Consider the following 19193-nt stretch of genomic DNA (forward strand, 5'->3'; position numbering starts at 1 on the left):
GGGTGCTTTTCATAAGCTGCTTGGCTGGTCTTTATCATCAGCCCCATCAGACTTATCAGACTTCTATGAGGCAGCTACACATTTAGTTTCAGCTGTTGGTACCCTTTCACCATCTCTGATGCTGTGCCAGAGATACCAGGACAAGGTTTTATATCCACGAAGCACCCTCCTCCTTCCCACTTCCTAAAAATATTTTTTGTGAACTGGGGGTCAGAGGAGGAACTTGCTAGTCTTTGAGCTGTGGTTCATTTATTTATAAGCCTTAGTTTATTTCATTGGGATAGTTAGATAGACAGCTATGAACTTTTTTAAAGAAAGCAGTAACCTTTTATGAGATTTCTTTTCTCAGTAACATGCATTATTTGAGTTACCCAGAAAATGTTCTTAGTAACTGTCAAAACCTGTCCAAAACCAGGTGAATAGGCCTTATCTTGCTGCTCTTTCCCCTTTGCAGCCCTGGTCCAAATAGAAGTATTGATTTGACTTTGTGCTTCATAAGCCACAGTTATAAACAAGGGCTTACATATCTTATCCTGTCCCTGTCATACAACCAGCGTCCTCCAAAGGTCTTCAAGTGAGGACAGGGTCTTGCAGGTTTATGAAACATAGCGTTATTATACCTTCTTCACCTGTTTCACCTGTTCCTGATCAGCTCTTCCTGAGTGCTCTGCTTGTAGCTGGAGTTTTCCTGGTCATGCCTGGCCATGGTCAGGACAAATCTCTCACACACCAGTCCTGCCGGCCACTTAGACCAACCGAGTAAACCACAAAGAGACTTATATTGCTTACAAACTGTATGGGCCGTGGCAGACTTCTTGCTGTCTAGTTCTTTATCTTAATTGACCTATTTTTATTAATCTATAAGTTGCCACATGGCTTGTGGCTTACCTGTATCTTTACATGTTGCTTGTTCATGGTGGCGGCTGGCAGCGTCTCCTTGCCTTAGCCTCCACTTCCCACAATTCTCTTTTGTTTGTCCACCTATGCTCCTGCCTGCTACTGGCCAATCAACATTTTATTTATACAGATATAATATCACAACATTGCTCCTAGTTGTTGATAGGTTATACCTATCTTCTGTGCTAGATGGCAAGTATTTTTGTGGTGCTGGGATTGTGTATGCTAGCTATATCCACCCAGTCTCCTTTTTATTTTTTGTTTTGAGGAAGAATCTGACTGAGTTGTCCAGATAGATCTCAAACCTGGCAAAGCACCTTCCTCAGCCTCCCGTAACTAGGATTACAGGCCCTTATCACCAAGCCCACCTAGATGACCAGTCTTAGAAGAGACAGGCACTAGAGCCCTTTTAGTTGGGTCATGGAGTAGCTCTCCCAACCATTCTGATCAGTTAGTGCCAATGGAGCACAATCTTTGGAGTCTGTAGCCAGGGTCATTTGTCATTTCTAGTGTGGTCCATGTGCTGTCTTTGTCTCTGATGGGACTTTTTTTCTTTCTGTGTAGAGTGCCTGGTGAAAATGTGATGGGATCATTAGCATGTCTACGGAGAGCGGCCCTGGACAAGATTGAGAAATCTGCCAGTAATGGGGGATGGACTAGAAACCTCCCAAATGTCTACAACGCAGGCCCAGGCCCAACCCCAGCCAGCAAAATGCAGCCAGCACCAATCCTCCACCCCAGAGACTTCCAACCCTAATAAGCCCAAGAGGCAGACAATCAACTGCAATATCTGCTCAGAGTGGTGCTCAAGACACTATGGAAACACCAGTTTGCGTGGCCTTTCCAGCAGCCTGTGGATGCCGTCAAGCTGAACCTCCCTGTGAGTAGCTGGGCAGGGCCTGTACTACACCCCCCCCCCCCCCCAGTCTCCCGTGAAGGCAGATTCTGCAGAGGTGGAAGTGGGTTTGGAGTCATGGTAAGGACTCTGAACACCAGTATCCACAGTGGCCTTTCAGTATATGCTTGCAGCCATCCTGAAAATCAAATAGGAAAAAGAAAAGGGGGAAGCTAACTGGCTTAGACATACAGTGATTTCTTAGTTATTTGGGACCCCATGGAAAGTTGTATATAGAGAGGTTAAAACGAGGTGAGCTGAAGTCAGAGCCTCAACTAATAGTCCAAGCCCCTTTCCTCTCTCAGCTGTGGTTGGTCAGCCTGTGTAGAAAGGGGACTGATTTACTGAGCAGCAGTTACTTCCATCACCACCAAAAAGCATTTCGAAGGTGGTGAAGAGAATAGAGCATCTCCTACGGGGCAAGATTGGAAGGGGACTGTGCTACATGTCCCCTGGAGATACTACACTCCCTATCTCTCACCACACACTTACTTAATCTTGTTTTTTTCTCTTTTGGAGAATCTCCCATTTGTGCACATCCCTAGCAGACAGCTCTATAATCTGAACTATCTCACTGAACCTCAGGGAGTGGTTGGAACAACTGTTTTCATATTTCTCCTTCAAAAGCCAGTGCTTGGTTTCTGAGTTGCTCTCTGGAATGTGTAAGTTCCACACCCTCCTGTCAGATGTGTTACGTGGTGGTAGCCATTATCCAAGTTGGGTCTATGAGAGTTAGAACTCCTCATGGGGAGTTGGTAGCCTTAGTATCTATCTGCCAGGTGTTCAAATTCTCCAAAATGGGATACCCAGGGTTGGGGATTTAGCTCAGTGGTAGAGCACTTGCTAGCAAGCGCAAGGCCCTGGGTTCAGTCCTCAGCTCTGGGGTGGGGGGGGACCAAAATAACAAAATGTGATACCCATCTCTGACCTGTCTTGAAAACCATGGCTGTGATAATGTTTCATGTGTGTCCACCAAATATGTCTTCTGGCATCAGAAGAAGAGACAAGACATATACTTGCTATATACAAGACAAGACATAAACTTGCTAGAAAGGAGATGTGTGGGGGAGGGAATAGTGCCCACCATTGATTAAGAAGCAATACAAGCAGCTGGCAGTGATGGCCTGCAGGTCACTCAGGAGGCTCTTTGGGGAACTGTAGCAGGGATATGCAGGATCCACAGGTAAAAAAGTTACTATTGTTTTGCTGTGAAGAGACACCATGCCCAAGGTAGCTCATAAGAAAGTGTTTTTATTGGGGATGCTTACAGTTTCAGATGGCCATCATGGTTGGGAGTGTGGGTGGCAGGTAGGCATGGTGTTGGAACAGGAGCTAAAAACTTAACAATATCCCAGTCTGCCGGGGTGGTGGTTGGGGGTGGCACACGGGACAACAGAGACAGACACTCCAGGTCTAGTGTATGCTGTTGAAACCTCAAAGTTCACACCCCAGTTACACACCTTCTGCCAGTTAGGGACCAAGCATTCCATTATATGAGCCTATGGGAACTATTCTCATTCAAACCATCACATCGACATAAAAGGAACTGCTGTGGTGGAATGCAGATTTCTAAACTTTCATGAGAAGAGGAGAAAAGAGGCCAAAGTGTCACCAGCAAACAGCAGTCCTCAGATTTTTATATCAGAGAACACTACCATCCTGCTGGCCAATAGAAGATCATTAAGCCTTAGAAAATGTGATACAGATGTGATTGTCTGAATGAAATAGTTAGGATATGAACCGCTATTTGAAGAAACTTGGCTTTGAGGAAAAAGTATGTCCAGGCTAGAATAGAAGGTCAATTTTATTATAAGGGAAACAATAGGGGCAGAGGCAAAGACCAAGGCAGGGGATTGCTAGGGGCCTTTGGGTGAGGTTAGAGGTTACAGGGATATTCTGACCAGTAAGTATATCTAGTAGGTGAGGCTTGACTGTTAAAAATCTGTCAAGTGTAGAGGCTGAAACGCCTGAAGGTGCGCCAGAATTTCCCTTTCTTAGATGGTGTGAATCCTACCACTTTGCTAATTTGGATGTCACCTTTAGTAGCCTTTTTACAAAAATAAAGGGACATGTGTGTCCAGAGTGGCCTTGAATTTGTTACCTGTTCTATCTAGCCTGGCCTTTGAACTCCATATCCTCCTACCCTTACCTCCTAAGTTCTAGAATTCCGCTGATTTGATGTCTTCAGAGAAGGCTGCTAGACAAGAGTGATCTCAAAACCCTAACTCTAAGTAGACCTGGGAGCTGAACAGCTGGTGTCCTAAGAGCTCATACTTTTCTGGAGCTATTAAAGAGCCACCTTAAGGTGTTATTTTCTGGGGCCTCAAGCCTTCACATGCATTTTGACCTCTTGTCTTATCTTAAAGCCACTGCCTTAGCTCTCAGTCCTTTTCTCCAAATTTTCTTTCATCCCACTGCTCTTTCTGTTTGCCCTTTACTGTTGTCCTTTTGCCCTTGAGTGACTTGCTGCAGTCTGCAATGAAGGTCACAGAAGAAAATCTGTCTAGATTTCCACAGGGGTTAATATTTTTGTCATTAGTTTTTCTTTGGAAGGGAGGCGACAGCATGATACAGGTCAGATTTTGAGTTGCCTTTTGGTTAGGGTGTGCACATGCAGCCCTTACCAGAGCAAGGCACCCCTGTGTCCCTCCTCTTACATGGGTAATAGTGGCTTTTTCTTTCTTTATGGGTGTCAGCACAACTCAAAACCTTATTGCCCACTTTGATGCTGTACCTTCATGCTGTCCTTTGTCCCTCAATCCCAAGAACTACTTTTTAAAAAGATGGTCATTTCCCTGATATTTACTTAGAATGAAAGGCTATTTTAACACTCTCCTAAAAGAAAAAGGGGAGTTTATAAAGCCTCTCCTCTACCTGAGGAGCTAATGACAGTTGATGGTTTCTGGGGAAGGAGAGTCAGTTTTCTTTGGGGATATGTCCATTGGAAGTTGATGTTTCTGACTGTCCTACCCACGTGCACACAGGCAGCACTGATTTGACTTAGAGGAATATTTAAAAAGGACAAGGAGGAGGCCTGGGTGAGGGGGGGGGAGTGAGGGCAAATATGATCAAATATATTGTGTATACAAAATTACCCTTGTTTTTTTTTTTTTTATTTTTTTTTTAAAGAAAGTATTTGCATTTGTTTTTCCTATGAAGACAGTGTGTTAGCTTGTACATTTGCCATCTAGTGTTTAGGAATCTGTCCTTTTGCCCACCTTTGCCTTCAGTTCCTTCCTGACACCATTGAGAAAGTATTTGATTGACTGGAGAGAGGGGCTCAAGCACAGACAGCTAGTCCAGCATGACTTCTCAGGTGACTCTGGCCTTCTTTGATCTCTCTGCTCCTCAGGATTACTATAAGATCATTAAAACACCCATGGATATGGGAACAATAAAGAAGCGCTTGGAAAACAACTATTACTGGAATGCTCAGGAATGTATCCAGGACTTCAACACTATGTTTACAATTGTTATATCTACAACAAGGTGAGATGTGGGGGGCAGGGGTCCAGTCCTACTTGGGAAGGAGAGGAAGTAAAAATGGGGTTCTTGTCAGGAGCCTAGGGGCAGGGTTGCTGGGAGCAGCTGGGCTGTAAGTATGATAGTAAGAAACTTCCAGAGGTAGGGTGATGGGACCTGTAATTGTGCCTGGGCTGGGTGTTTCTTTCGTGGGGAGGAGGGTACTGTCCTTGTTAGCCTGTAGCACCTGCCTCTAGTACTCTGGGAATTGTATTTTAGTTCTTGAGCATGTCTGGTAGAGAACATATGAGGACAGATGACACCAGATGACACCAGATGGTCCATCGGGATTGTTAGGTGAAAGAACCTGTGCAACTAGAGTCTTGCAGAGGTGTGCTCAGGCACAAACCTTGATGTGAGAGGGTACAGTGGGGCTGGTTGCAGACTCCACTGTTCTGTGGGTCACAGTCTCCTGGAACTGTGGACATGGCCATACATACAGACCCAAGGGTCACTTCCTAACCCCGTAGCCAACCTTTCGGCTCGGCTGTGCCATGAAGCAGATCATTTGTTTACAGTTCAGACCACAGATGTGATTAAAACCAACCCTTTCAAATAGAACGACTCTGGAGGGAGACACTATACAGAACTCAGCTTTTGACCTCTGCTCGTAAGTGGGTAAAATTGCCCAGAAGAGATGGGTAGGTGAGTTTCTTGAAGTTTACTGTGTTTTGTAAAGCCGTAGTTCTCACCACTTAGGTGAAAGCAAAATGTACAGACTAGGCCCTCAGTTTAGAGCTGAATGGGGACAGCATGTTCTGGACATGGTGATAGAGTGGGGATCAATAAGGCATTGTGATAAGGGCTTCATCAGACCCCACTGAACTACCTCTGGGGTATATTGGGGGCACTGTTGGAGCTCTAAAATATTCATCACAAGAAATGCTGCATAATTTGAGTATTTCTGGTGAGTTCATTTGAGTTGTATTTGAAGAAACTCCAAAGTAAAGGAGGGCCTCCAGTTAGAGATTGACCAAGTTGGTAGGTACATAAGGCACAAGGATGGTTTCTTGGAGCTTAAAACTGAAAGGGAGGTACAGGTGGACAGGTTTTTGTTGGGGATACCTAGTAGCATAACCATTGTGGCCCCTTGGAGTCCAGATCACGGAAGGAGCCTGGATACAATGCTCCAAGTATTGGGGCATGGGGGTGGCCTTGGTGTCCTGTCCACAAAGATGGGAAGGGTGGGCCTTCCAGCTCTACCCCACCTGTTTGTTTCCTCATCCAGCCTGGAGATGACATCGTCTTAATGGCAGAAGCTCTGGAGAAGCTCTTCTTGCAAAAAATCAATGAACTGCCCACAGAAGAAACTGAGATCATGATAGTCCAGACAAAAGGAAGAGGACGAGGGAGGAAAGAAACAGGTAGAGTATTTGAAATAGCAAATAAATCAGCTGTGTTTCTCCCTTGTCTTTGTTTCCCAAGTTTAGAAGAGTACCAGCGATTATAGGAACATTAAGTGGTGACAGCAAATATTACAGTGCTGTCGTTTGTACAGCATGGGATTAGGTTTAGTATTGCCTATGCTCCAGGCTCCCAGGGCTTCTACAGATCTGAAATCCCACCTTGGCAGAAGTAATTGGGCAGTGGGTGGTTCATGGATTTAGGTAAAAAGACAGGGTTTCTCTGTGTAGCTTTGCGCCTTTCCTGGAACTCCCTTGGTAGACCAGGCTGGCCTCGAACTCACAGAGATCCTCCTGCCTCTGCCTCCGAGTGCTGGGATTAAAGGCGTGCGCCACCACCCGCCCCGGCCAAAAAGACTTGTTAGTGCTGTAGATTTTCTTTTTTTCTTTTGCTTTTCTATCTTAATTTTATTATTATTTATTTTGTGTCTCTAAGACTCAAATCAGCACCACCACATTGTTAGACAAGCACTTAACTATTGAATTTCATTTCTAGCCCTGCTTTTCCATTTTAGAATAAGGAAATTAATCTGACCAGAAGCTATCGTAACTAGTGTCGCAATCCTAAAACTGAATTGCTTTAATGAACTGTGCTAGTCATGTTCACCTCTGATGCTCGGTCATCTGAAGCCAATAACTTGTTCCCTGTTTCTATCTGCACATTCTGCCTCTATGTTTATGTCATTTATGGCTCTGAGATGCAATAGGTGACAGTTTTCAGGTAGCTCCTGGATGTGAGATGCTTTTAGCCTGGCCCACCTTGCAAAGACACAGGGGACCACTAAATCCATTTAGCTCTTGGAATAACCAAAGAAAACTAGTCACTCACATGGATGCTCCCCACCTCTTTTCCCTCTTTCCCTCCCCATCCTTTTAGGTCTCTGTGTTAACTCAGGTTCAAGTCTTCATGCCTCTTGAGTATTGGTGTTACAGATGTACACTACTACTCAAAACCAGGTCACTCCTTTGGCATATTAAGTCACATCCCTTATCCATACAGTCACAGTCTACTCCTCACTTTCCAAGACCAACAGTTAGGATTATTTATAGGGCAAGCATGGAAATGTCTTCTCTACAAGTCCTGGATGATGTCCAGGCTTGGTGACTAGATAAAGAAAATTGGAAAACTCAATATAACTTCTCCATTGCTCTTCATGTGGTACTGGACACTGCTCTAAGACAGCCTATGGCTGCAGAGTACTTTTTTTTTCTTTCCTGTCCCTTTCTCCATTTCCCCTTTTCTTCTAAGACAGGGTCTGTATTTATATATCCCCAGCTGCCCCAAACCTCAATCCTTGTACCTTGCCCTCCTCACTGCTGTGATTACAGGCTTTGAAGACTTGCTTTTTATAGGGGTGTTGAGTCTGTTCTCTTTGCATGGCATCCAGTGTATGTGCAAAGGATATGGCAGTATGGTTCCTGGTCCTGGTCAGCTCATAATTTGAGCTGAGGTTGTCAACCCTTTGTAATACTGATTTGGTGTGCCTGTGTATTTTGTGTTTGGGACTTATGTGTGGTACAACTGCAGGAACAACCTGGGTAGTCACAAGAGGCAGCAACTGTGTACTAGTCCCCAGTGGCTCTGAGAGTTGAGCTCATGCTAGTTTTCAGAAGCCTTGCAAGGATGGCTGCTGCTGGATTCTGCCAAAAGCACTCTGAAGGGAACACTTCTGGGAATGAAGAAAGCTCTGGATTCTCAAGGAAAATTTTTCTGATTTCCATGTGCAGCCCTGGTGCTAACACACAGCATATAAGTTTTCTACTTTTTCAGCCTGGGTTTCCCTTCTTATGAAAGTCTGTGTCTGAGTGAGGAGTTGCCTCCAGGACACCTCAGGAAATGAGGTTTCTGATGTGCTGCTGCCTTCCCAACCCTGGGGACACAAGGATATGTTTGGCATACAGTGGTGTCTGGAAATGTTCAGGATGGTCTTCTCACTAAAGCAGATGTACCACACAAATCTGTATGGGTGTTTTGTAAGGGTCAGCCAATGTATGCCAGCATACCATTTTAACCTATCCTTTTCATGATTGGTAGGGACAGCAAAACCTGGTGTATCCACGGTACCAAACACAACTCAAGCATCAACTCCTCCGCAGACCCAGACACCTCAGCGAACCCTCCTCCATCTGTGCAGGCCACAACTCACCCTTTCCTGCTGTCACCCCAGACCTCATTGTCCAGCCTCCTATCGTGACAGTGGTGCCTCCCCAGCCACTTCAGACGCCTCAACCAGTACCCCCCCAGCACCCCCCCACCTGTTCCAGCTCCACAGCCTGTTCAGAGTCACCCTTCCATCATTGCAGCCACCCCACAGCCTGTGAAGGTAAGCATCCTGGGTATTGGTGGACTGCTGCCACCAGGGACGGGCTTGGAGGAGAGGGGTATCTTCTGTGGTCAAGGCCCTGGTATTAAACAGGAAACCTCTTCAGTAGCTTCTCTGGCCTCTAAGGGAGCAAATATTCAGTTTTGTGCTTTTCTGTTGCTGGCTGGTTCTATCCCAGCTGTGGTAAACGGTGGTATGACAGGGTCTCTGTTTTGGGCCTGTTTTGAGATCCTAGTCAGGGCTGGGTTTCTGAGATGCTCCTAAAGAGCAGCTGTTACCAGCCTGAGCCTCTGACTGAGCCTTTTTGTGCCTGTGCTCATGGCAGACAAAGAAAGGGGTGAAGAGGAAAGCAGATACCACCACCCCCACCACCATCGACCCCATTCATGAGCCGCCCTCACTGGCCCCAGAGCCTAAGACCGCCAAGCTGGTCCTCGACGGGAGAGCAGCAGACCTGTGAAGCCCCCAAAGAAGGATGTGCCGGACTCACAGCAGCACCCAGCACCAGAGAAGAGCAGCAAGATCTCTGAGCAGCTAAAGTGCTGCAGTGGCATCCTCAAGGAGATGTTCGCCAAGAAACACGCTGCCTATGCCTGGCCCTTCTACAAGCCTGTGGATGTGGAAGCACTGGGTCTGCACGACTACTGTGACATCATTAAACATCCTATGGACATGAGCACAATCAAGGTTAGCCACAGGCCCCTGGGATTGTGGGCAGAGACAAGATTTCTCCTAGACCAACCCATTAACTCTGGGTGCCAAACTGCAGGGCATTGTTGAAACATACACTAACCTTGGTTACTTGGCTGTTTGATTTAGGTATTGGTTCTGCCTCTATTTCTTCGTGTAAGGAGATGTAAGATGAGACTCTGAGACTCTCAGTGCCCTTTTGCACCTTGCACCTGGCACATAGACTGAGGAGACTTTGGGTGCTCTGGGTGCAGTGGGATGGGGAAGGCTTTACTGTCTTCTATAGGAGACACAGCACTTGTCTACTTTTTCTTTTCTTTTTTAACAGTTGTGATTTTTCTCCTGGAAGTAGAATAACATTGCTCAAGCAGGAGACAATGAACCAACTTCTATGTACCCTTAATACAAGTACATGCAAAATCAGAACTCGATCCAGGCTGCTGCTGCTTCTTTTTTTTAATCTTCTCATTAGCTCTGGCACAATCTCTTCTGGGGTTCTGTGTTTTCAGTTTCCCTTTAGACCTTAGTGACCTTAGTAGGTAAGCTTGGTGCTAACAGGTCATTTCCCAGCCCAAGGCTTGGCAGTCTCCTTGTCTCGTGCTGAGAACTGGATTGATGACCTATTTATTGTTTTCTGTGTCCCCTACCCCATACCCTAGCCTGGATCAAACTGAGAGCCACTAAGAGACCATCTTGTTTCACAAACATCTCTCTCTCTTTCTCTCTCTCTCTCTCTCTCCTCTCTCTCTCTCTCTCTCTCTCTCTCTCTCTCTCTCTCTCTCACACACACACACACACACACACACACACACCCTGACTAACTAGGACCCTGTCTTGTATTTCTAGTCTAAACTAGAGTCCCGTGAATACAGAGATGCCCAGGATTTTGGTTCTGATGTCCGATTGATGTTCTCCACTGCTACAAGTACAACCCCCCTGACCATGAAGTGGTAGCCATGGCTCGAAAACTCCAGGTGAGCCTCCAAGAAGGGTAGGCCATACCTTATATGGGCCTAGGAAGTTATAATTCTGTTATTTCACTCATAATAATGCTGTGGGACCTGGGAAGAGGTTTCTTTGTTGTTGTTTCCTTTGTTGATTTTTGTTTGTTGTTTTCTTTTTGTTGTTGTTTTTTGGAGACAGGGTCTCTCTTATGTAGGCCTGGCTGTCCTAGAACTCAATATAGACTAGACTCCTCCGAACAGCATATGTAACATTTTAAGTAATGCATACACACATTTAAAGTCAGAGTTGTTAAAACTAAAATAGGGTATCTGGTTTTGTGTTCCACTGAGTCTTTTCTCCCTTCTCCTTCACCTATATTCTGTTGCTCTTGTTGAAAAAAGCCCGTGTGTTGTACCTGGCCCCAGTCCAGTCTCTTCAAAATAGAAGAGGTTTACCTGTCTTAAGGAGGCAGGAACACTCCACCAGCTGTAGACAGCATGCCACGGTTGTATTCATATGTGAGCCAGAGTAGTGGTATGTTTTCTCACCAGCTTTGGAAGCCTTCATTTATTTGCCTTTGAGTTGGGAAGTGGCTGTTGATGTGTTGGATCCTAGTGGATGTAGTTCCCAGGCTCTGTCCTTGAGAATCCTGCAGAGTACACGAGTGGAACAGCATGAGTGTGAACTGTTTCTCCACTTTTCAGTAATAATCCTCTTGTATCAGCCTCTCCTGTGCTGGGACTACCACAGCTGGCTTTTCCTTCTTCTCTCTCTCTCTCTTTCCTCAGCAACCTGGAGAAGGCTTTAAGTGGGTTAGTGGTGGTTAAAATTGGAGAATAAAGGTAATATTTAATACCTTATGATCTGATCTGCCTTTTATCTTTTTTTTAATTTTATTTTTATTTATGTGTCTGTGTATGGTATGTTTATGGATACCCACAGAGGCCAGAAGAGGACACCAGATGCCTTGGATTTGGAGTTAAAGGGAGTTGTGAACAGCCTGATGTGGGTGCTGGGAACTGAACTTGAGAACTGTAAGGTGCAAGTGCTCTAACCACCTAGTCATCTCTCCAGCCCCCAGACCTGCCTTTAAGGAAACATAAGATTATAATTCCCAGCCATTTCTTCCTTTGTGCATGGGTTGCTATTGCTCTCAGTTTGGTAGTCTATAGGCTGAGCAACCTGCTGTTAAGAGGCCCAAATACGTTGGTTGTGGATTCCAAGGCTTCCTTACATAGTAGTCTCTAGGTACTTAAGGACAGAGATGAGGATTTGCAAAACTCTTGGTGATCCATTGGTCTTGGTCACACAGAGGCCACTCAATCCCCAGTGATTCCCTGCTTCCCTACTTTGGTTGCCATGTGATAGCATGTTTTCCTTTCATCAGAGTTAAGACACTTCTGTCATTTGGCCTCTGATGATGGGTTGCCTTTGGTTCAGAGAACTTGTCAGATTCAAGAGTAGCTTGATAGGATTATTTAGGGTTGACCTGGCTCTCAGATTCAAAAATGCATGCTCAGGCTAGAAGGATTTTTTTTTTTGTTTTGGTTTGACTTGTTTTACATTTATGAGTATGGGTGTTTTGACTTTATGTCTCTGCCTGGTCCCTGTGCAGGTCAGAAAAAGGTTAGCAGAACCACTAGAATGGAGTTGTGAGCTGTCAATCACCTTGTGGGTCCTGGGACCAAATGAAATCCTCTGCAAGAACATCCAGTGCTCATAACTATTGAGCCATCTTGCCAGCGCCTAGGAAGTTTTTGTCTTCTGACTTGCACTGGGGTCTAGTGTTTCCCTCTCCAGTTTAGTATTAATCCCTTATGGAATTCAGGCTTTTTTAGTTGTACTACAATTCTTTTAAAAAATGCTTTATTTATTAGAGATAATCTTACTGTGTATCTCGGGTAGCCCTACCTTGTCCTTCTTGAGTGCTGGGATTAAAGATATGTGCCACCCTATCCAGATGACTGCAGTGTAGCTGAAGTTTTTTTGTGTCCCGCCTGATCTGCAGCCTCTCAGACCCAAGTAAACACACACAGGCTTATATTAATTAAAAAACTGTTGGACCATTAGCTCAGGCTACCACTGACTAGCTCTTACACTTAAAACTCAGCCCATTTTTTGTTAATGTTGCACGTGTTCTGTGGCTTTTTACCTGTGTGCCATTACATGCTGCTGCCTTGGACAGCAGGCTGGCATCTCCTGACTCATCCTTCCTACTCCCAGAATTCTCCTTACCTGCTTATACACCTATACTTCCTGCCTAACTACTAGCCAATCAGCATTTTATTAACCCAGTGTACAAAAGCATTATTCCATAGCATTTTGTAGCTGAAGTTGTTTTGTGTCCCGCCTGATCTGCAGCCACTCAGACCAAGTAGGTCCTAAGTTCAATTCCCAGCAACCACTCTGTTGCTGTAGTTCTTTCATAGGTCCACCAAGTGGCAGCATGCTTTCAGACTTGGACCTTTAGTCCCTTCCTTCTCTCCCCACAGTTTCTTGAGAAGCCTGGGTAGTATTTGCCCACAGGATCCACATTTGATATCCTTGCCATTTGAAATTGCAAAAATCAAATCAGTTACCTGAAAAATGCTATCTTGAACTACTTTCTTTATTAAAGAGGGAAGAAAAAGAAACCACTATATTGTCCAACTTTCTTTTTTTTTAAAAAAACCCCCCCCCAATTCCACCCCATTGGATTTTTTTTCTATCCTCGTGATACCTTGCTGCTAATAACTCTTTATAATCTCTACTTTTCTGAAGAGGGTTTTTTGTTTGTTTTATTTTACATTTTGGTGTCTTGTTTAAGGGTGTGTGTGTGTGTGTGTGTGTGTGTGTGTGTGTGTGTGTGTGTGTGTAGCACCTGCCATTCTCCTCTTAGTGGGTGAAGCTGTCCAAGCATGCCATTTTCACTCATGGTATGACCATCAAGCTATCTGCCACATGCCCCTCTAGAGATGAGTTCTTTCTAGGCATTGACTTGATAAGCTCAACCATCAACTTAAATGAGATGCCTACTCTCAAAAGGGTTACTTGAGGCAGTGTGGGAGGTTCTGTGCCAGTGTTTCTGAAAGTAGCATTCAGAAATTTCCTGTCTGGAAGGAAGTTGTGTTTGTAGAATCTTTGTGCTTTTGTGTTCTTTTTGTTTTGTTTTGTTTTGTTTTTCAAGACAAGGTTTCTCTGTGGTGTTTTGGTGCCTGTCCTGGATCTTGCTTTGTAGACCAGGCTGGCCTTGAACTCACCACCGCCGGCATGCTTTGTATTCTTTTTTTCTCAGTGTTTCCCATATCAGAAGGCTATAAGTAGTTAGAAAGGGGACACAAGGTTTTCCCCTGCTCACTTCTTTTAAGAGATACTGAGGGACTGGAGAAGTGACTAAGTGCTTTCTGTGCCTCATGAGGAAGGACTAGAATTGGATCTCAGAATCCATATAAGAAACGAGGCGTCCTGCACATGCTTAGAACCCCAATTCTGAGGGGAATAAAGACACCAAGATAACTAGTCCTTGCTAGCTTCTTGCCTAACTAAGAAAAACATGAGCCCCAGGTTCTGAGAGAGACTCCTTCTCAAGGAAATAGGTGAATGATAAAGGAAGACTGCTGATGTCTGATGTCCTCTTCTGGTATCCAAGTGTGCATACAGGTGTGCACACCCACTCCCTCCCCATAGGCATATACTCACACAGGCACATAAACACAAAAAACAATTTTTAATAAGTTATATTGAGACCAACTTAGATTTCTTAATTAGGCTGTGCTGCAGGAGTGGAATTTACTTGGAAAAGTTATATAGAGCCACTTCATTTTCCCCTTCTACTGTACAAAATTTTGGGTGTTTAGAAAACTTGTGTCCCATAGCCTGGCAAGCATGGTCTTAGTAATACCAAGCTACTCTAGTCTTGGAGTGGTTCCAGGGCTGCTGGGTATCCTTCGTTTTATTCCCTGCTCCGTTCAAAGTCATTGAGAAAAAATGTGTAGTAACTGTAGCTTGTGTGTCTACTGGGCTTTAATCTTTCAAGATAGTCACAATATATGGAGTGGTGTATAATTGTTTACATAGGGAGAATGAAACTGGTGAGTACATTAGGTCCCATAGACTGGCAGTTTTGTTATTATTCATGAATGTTCAAGCTTTATCCCAAGCTTTTCAGTTTCTGTACCTTGCATCTTCCGTGGGTTTCTAGCTACCACTTTGGCTTTGGGACTGGTTCATCTGAGATAGTTTGGACAGACAACCTAGCATCTGAATTTGTACTGGAAGGACTTTTATGCTTTCTTTTTGTTTGTTTGAGATGGTTTTTCTTTGTAGCCCTGGCTGTCCCAGAACTTGCTCTATAGACCAGACTGACCACGAACTCAGAGATCACCTGCCTGTTTTTCTTTATGTATCATGTACAGCCTGGGCTAGGTGAGGCTGCTTAATACTCTGACACATAAAAATACTTGCTCTACAACCATTGGGCTGTGATGATCAGAGGAGAATGTCAGTCATATCCTCCACCCTAGCTAGCCATAGAGTTTTAGAGCAGGTTGTAGCTGAACATACCTTGAGATGCTGTCACCCCAATAAGAGATCTGATTGTTACATTTCCCTGAGTGCTACTGTTGCTGTTCCTGATATCTACTCTCTTCCTGTCACCGTTCCATAACAGCCATCTGTGTTCTCCTCTCCTTGACCCAGGTGTTTCCTGAGGTTCTACACACCTTTTCCAGTCTCTCCTAGTTCTTTCTGCTCCCTTGCTATTTCCCCTTAGTACAGCTTTGTGTTCACTGATGGTCCTGCTTTCCAACTGGTCTCTTGGTTCCTTTAAGGTAGGAAGCCCTCAGCAAGTTTGTCTTCCACAGCCCTGGTTTTCCTGATGCCTCTGCCCTTTGGTAGAGTAGGATTTCCCTGGTTCCCACAAAAAGAAAAGGATGGGTCATATAGCTGGAAACACATTTTGGAAGCCAGTAGGCTCTATCTTTGCTTTGATGATACTTTCTCACCTTGACCAACTTCCTGTCTTGTATTACTTGCCAAGGCAGAGCACTTAGAGAATGGAAGGCCTTAGAGTGCTGTCCATTCCACTCATGTCCATAACAGCTAGTTTTGAAAAAGAATGAAAATTTCTGGTAAAAAGTATTAAAAAACTAGCCAGGAAAGGTGGACATGGATATAGGGCCTGAAACAGCTTCCTCTTGTGCCTTCCTTGTGTTCTGGGAAAGAGAATTGGTCATTTCCCTTACAAAGTCCTAGCGCTTCTCATTATATTGCTCTGTTCTGCTTGGCCCTAGGCCTGGTTTTAACAGACAGCCATGGCTCTGGCTGCCTTTTGTTGGGGGAAAGGGGGGTTGGCTTTTCAAGACAAAGTTTTTTGTGTACCCCTGGCTGTTTTAGAACTCACCTCTGTAGACCAACTGGCCTCAAATCAGAGATCTGCCTTGCCTCTGCCTCCCAAGTGCTAGGATTAAAAGGCGTGTGCTACTACTGCTGCCTAACTCTCTGGCTGCTCTTGAGGGGCTGTAGCCTATCCACCTTAGTTGATAGGGGAGTCTTAGTTGTTTCATTCAGTAGGGACTCCCACTTTGGTGTGAAGCCACTTTATTTCCTGGTCTTTCTCTCTAATCAAGTGCTAGTCACCTTCTGTTGTGTATATTTGTCCAGGGCTCTGCTCTGATTGATTTTTACATAAATTAAGAAAAGTGCCTGTCTAGTACTTGATCAGCTAGACTTACACAGAACAAATGTCAAGGCAATACCTTACCCTGTGAGAAGGAAGCTAAGCTTTGCAGAATGGTATTGCAAATGTGGGAAACAGTTCCATAGTTACATGGATACCTGCTATACAGGGCATCTTCTCCTAGATGCCTGTTCATGGAGCCTTCAGGCCAGGCTTCCGGAGGAAAGTCCAGTGTGTCCTAAGTTAAAACAGCAGCTTTAGTACTTAGCCACCACATCCCTCAGCAGCAAATACACAGATGTGCACGTTACACATATGCTATGGAATAATCTTTCTGTACACTGCGTGAATATATGTCCACTGCCGTCTGGCCAATAGCTGAAGAGGATAAAGTTAAGCAGGAAAAGCCAAACTGAGAATGATGGGGTGAGGAAGGGCAGAGTCAGAGGAATTGCCAACCAAATAGAGAATGAATCGACACACAAAAATGGGATAGAAGCCTTGGGCAGCGATAAGTTGTAAGAGCTAGTTAGTAACAAGTCTGAGCTATTGGCCGGACATTTGTAACTAACACAAGCCTCTGGTTATTTGAGGAGCAGCTGCAAGACAGGAAAACTCCAACTACATACACATCTCTTGGAAGCACGGACACACAAAAAGAATGTCCCTTTCTTCAGTGTATGAATTACTACACTGATCATTTTATTTTATTCTTTTATTAAATCCTTGAAATTTTCATACAATTGTATTTTGATCATATATGTGTCCTTCTCCTCCCCTTAATTTCTCCTAAATCTACCCTTCATTTTATTCCATTTTTTTTTTTTTTTTTTGTTTTTTTGATGGGACAGGGTTTTTCTCTGTGTAGCTTTGCGCCTTCCCTGGAACTCACTTGGTAGCCCAGGCTGGGCCATCGAACTCACAGGGATCCGCCTGCCTCTGCCTCTCCGACGTTTTGGGATTAAAGGCGGTGCGCCAACCCACCCGCCAGGCCCAGGACACCAATTTTTGCATTTAATTCATTCAATTCATTCATTCATTTTTGGTTTTTTGGAGACAGGGTTTCTCTGTGAGCTAGCTTTGCGCCTTTCTGGAACTCACTTGTAGACCAGGCTGGCCTCGAACTCACAGAGAACCTGGCTCTGCCTCTGAGTATCTGGGATTAAAAAGGTGTGCGCCCACCCCGCCGGCGACTTGCTTATTCCATTCTTTTAAAGCAGGCATAAAAAAAAATCTTTCTGGAAAGCCCAGCTTATTCTTCACGTTTGTGATCAAAAGCATAATCATTGGATTGACTGTTGAGTCCCCACCATTCAGGGGGTGTCTGCTAGTTGGTTTGCTTGCATGTGACTTGATCTAGGAGCACAGGCAGGGGCTAACTGTTCCATGAGTTCTGTTACTCCATTTGGGACTGTCAGTTGGGCGTCTCAAGGGTCCTTCTTGAAGTGTGTTTGCTGTGCCAGAATCTCTGGCCTCTCTTTCTGCTTTGATTAGACCTCCCAAGATACTCCTTCCTACACCTGTCATAAACACTATCCCCTAACCACTACAACAACATTGCTAGACGATATCTGAACTAAGGGCTTTCATCGGCTAAGTTTGATAGAGCACCCTGAGTTGTAGGGAGGCAGACACATGGGTTTCTGCCACAAATGCTTCAACTCAGAGCCTTTGCCAGTACTGTTTTTCTCTCTTTGGAAAGCCAGCAAACCCCTCCTGTTCAGAGAGCTACAGACCTGGTAGGAACTTACAGGCATGTTTTCTGGGTGGTCTTGGTTGTGGCCTGCTGCTTTCTGAGCACCCTCAAACTGATTTTCTCAGAAAAACTAGTCTTCCACCTGGGTCACTGTGTCCTCCAGCTAAATACCTGGCCAGATCAGGACTTGGTTGTGTAGTATCATGTGTAATGGGTACGCACGCAAGCACTCACATGGATGGGGCTATTCTTATAGATCTTTTACTTCCTGTTGAATTGGTTTAAGAAGCTCCAAAAAACTAAGGCATTCTCATAGGCATGGCTTTTCCTCCCCAGGATTGTTTATGCGCTTTGCCAAGATGCCTGACGAGCCTGAAGAACCAGTAGTTATGGTGTCCTCCCCTGCAGTGCCACCCCCTACAAGGTGGTGGCCCCACCCTCATCTAGTGACAGCAGGCAGCGATAGTTCTCTGACAGTGACAGTTCCACTGACGACTCCGAGAAGAGCGAGCCCAGCGGCTGGCTGAGCTCCAGGAGCAGGTGAGGGAACCTGTGTTCTGTGCCCAAAGGCCAGGATAATCCCTCAGAGGTTTCCAAGAAATGTTCTTGATTCTACCTCTCCAAAGATCTCCTTGTGGCATTTCCTCTTTACTTAATTAATGGAATGTTAATCCTGTAGAAGTATATGCTGTGTGTTTTGAGTAGGAGTGAGGCATGGACATTTTCTGGGTACATAGGCTTCAGGATCCTACAGCAGTGTTAACATTTAGTTGGTCATCAAGCCCTTAGAAACCTTCTCTGGGACTAAGGTAGCCAGGTGATTTAGTATCTGTCAGCATGTACAGCTCCTGTTGTGGGAGATTATAGCAATCCTTGGAGACCCAGTAGTAGGTGGGCACTTTAGAGATCTCATTAATTTGGCAGGTCCATGGCTGGAAGCCAGCCCATTCTCTGCTTCTCCCATACCTATCACAGCCTGATACTCCAGTATTAACTGTTCATGTGACACAGAGCTGTCCTCCAGGGGTGAGGTGGTTAGAAGAACTCTTAATCCCAGTTGTGGTGTGGTTAGTTTGCTTTTGTGACAGGTTCCCACTATGCAGCTCTGGCTGGCCTGGATGGAACTCACAGAGTTCTGTCTGTCTCTGCCTCCCAAATGTGGGAA

The 19193-nt window shown here is 45.0% G+C and overlaps 1 pseudogene; it reads left to right on the plus strand.

The window, feature by feature from the left end:
* The first annotated feature begins 1494 nt into the window (after positions 1-1494).
* The window catches only part of LOC114680836, a 37791-nt pseudogene continuing 20092 nt past the window's right edge, over positions 1495-19193 (plus strand).

This window comes from Peromyscus leucopus, unplaced genomic scaffold (assembly GCF_004664715.2).
Source record: "Peromyscus leucopus breed LL Stock unplaced genomic scaffold, UCI_PerLeu_2.1 scaffold_876, whole genome shotgun sequence".
NCBI classification, from domain to species: Eukaryota; Metazoa; Chordata; class Mammalia; order Rodentia; family Cricetidae; genus Peromyscus; species Peromyscus leucopus.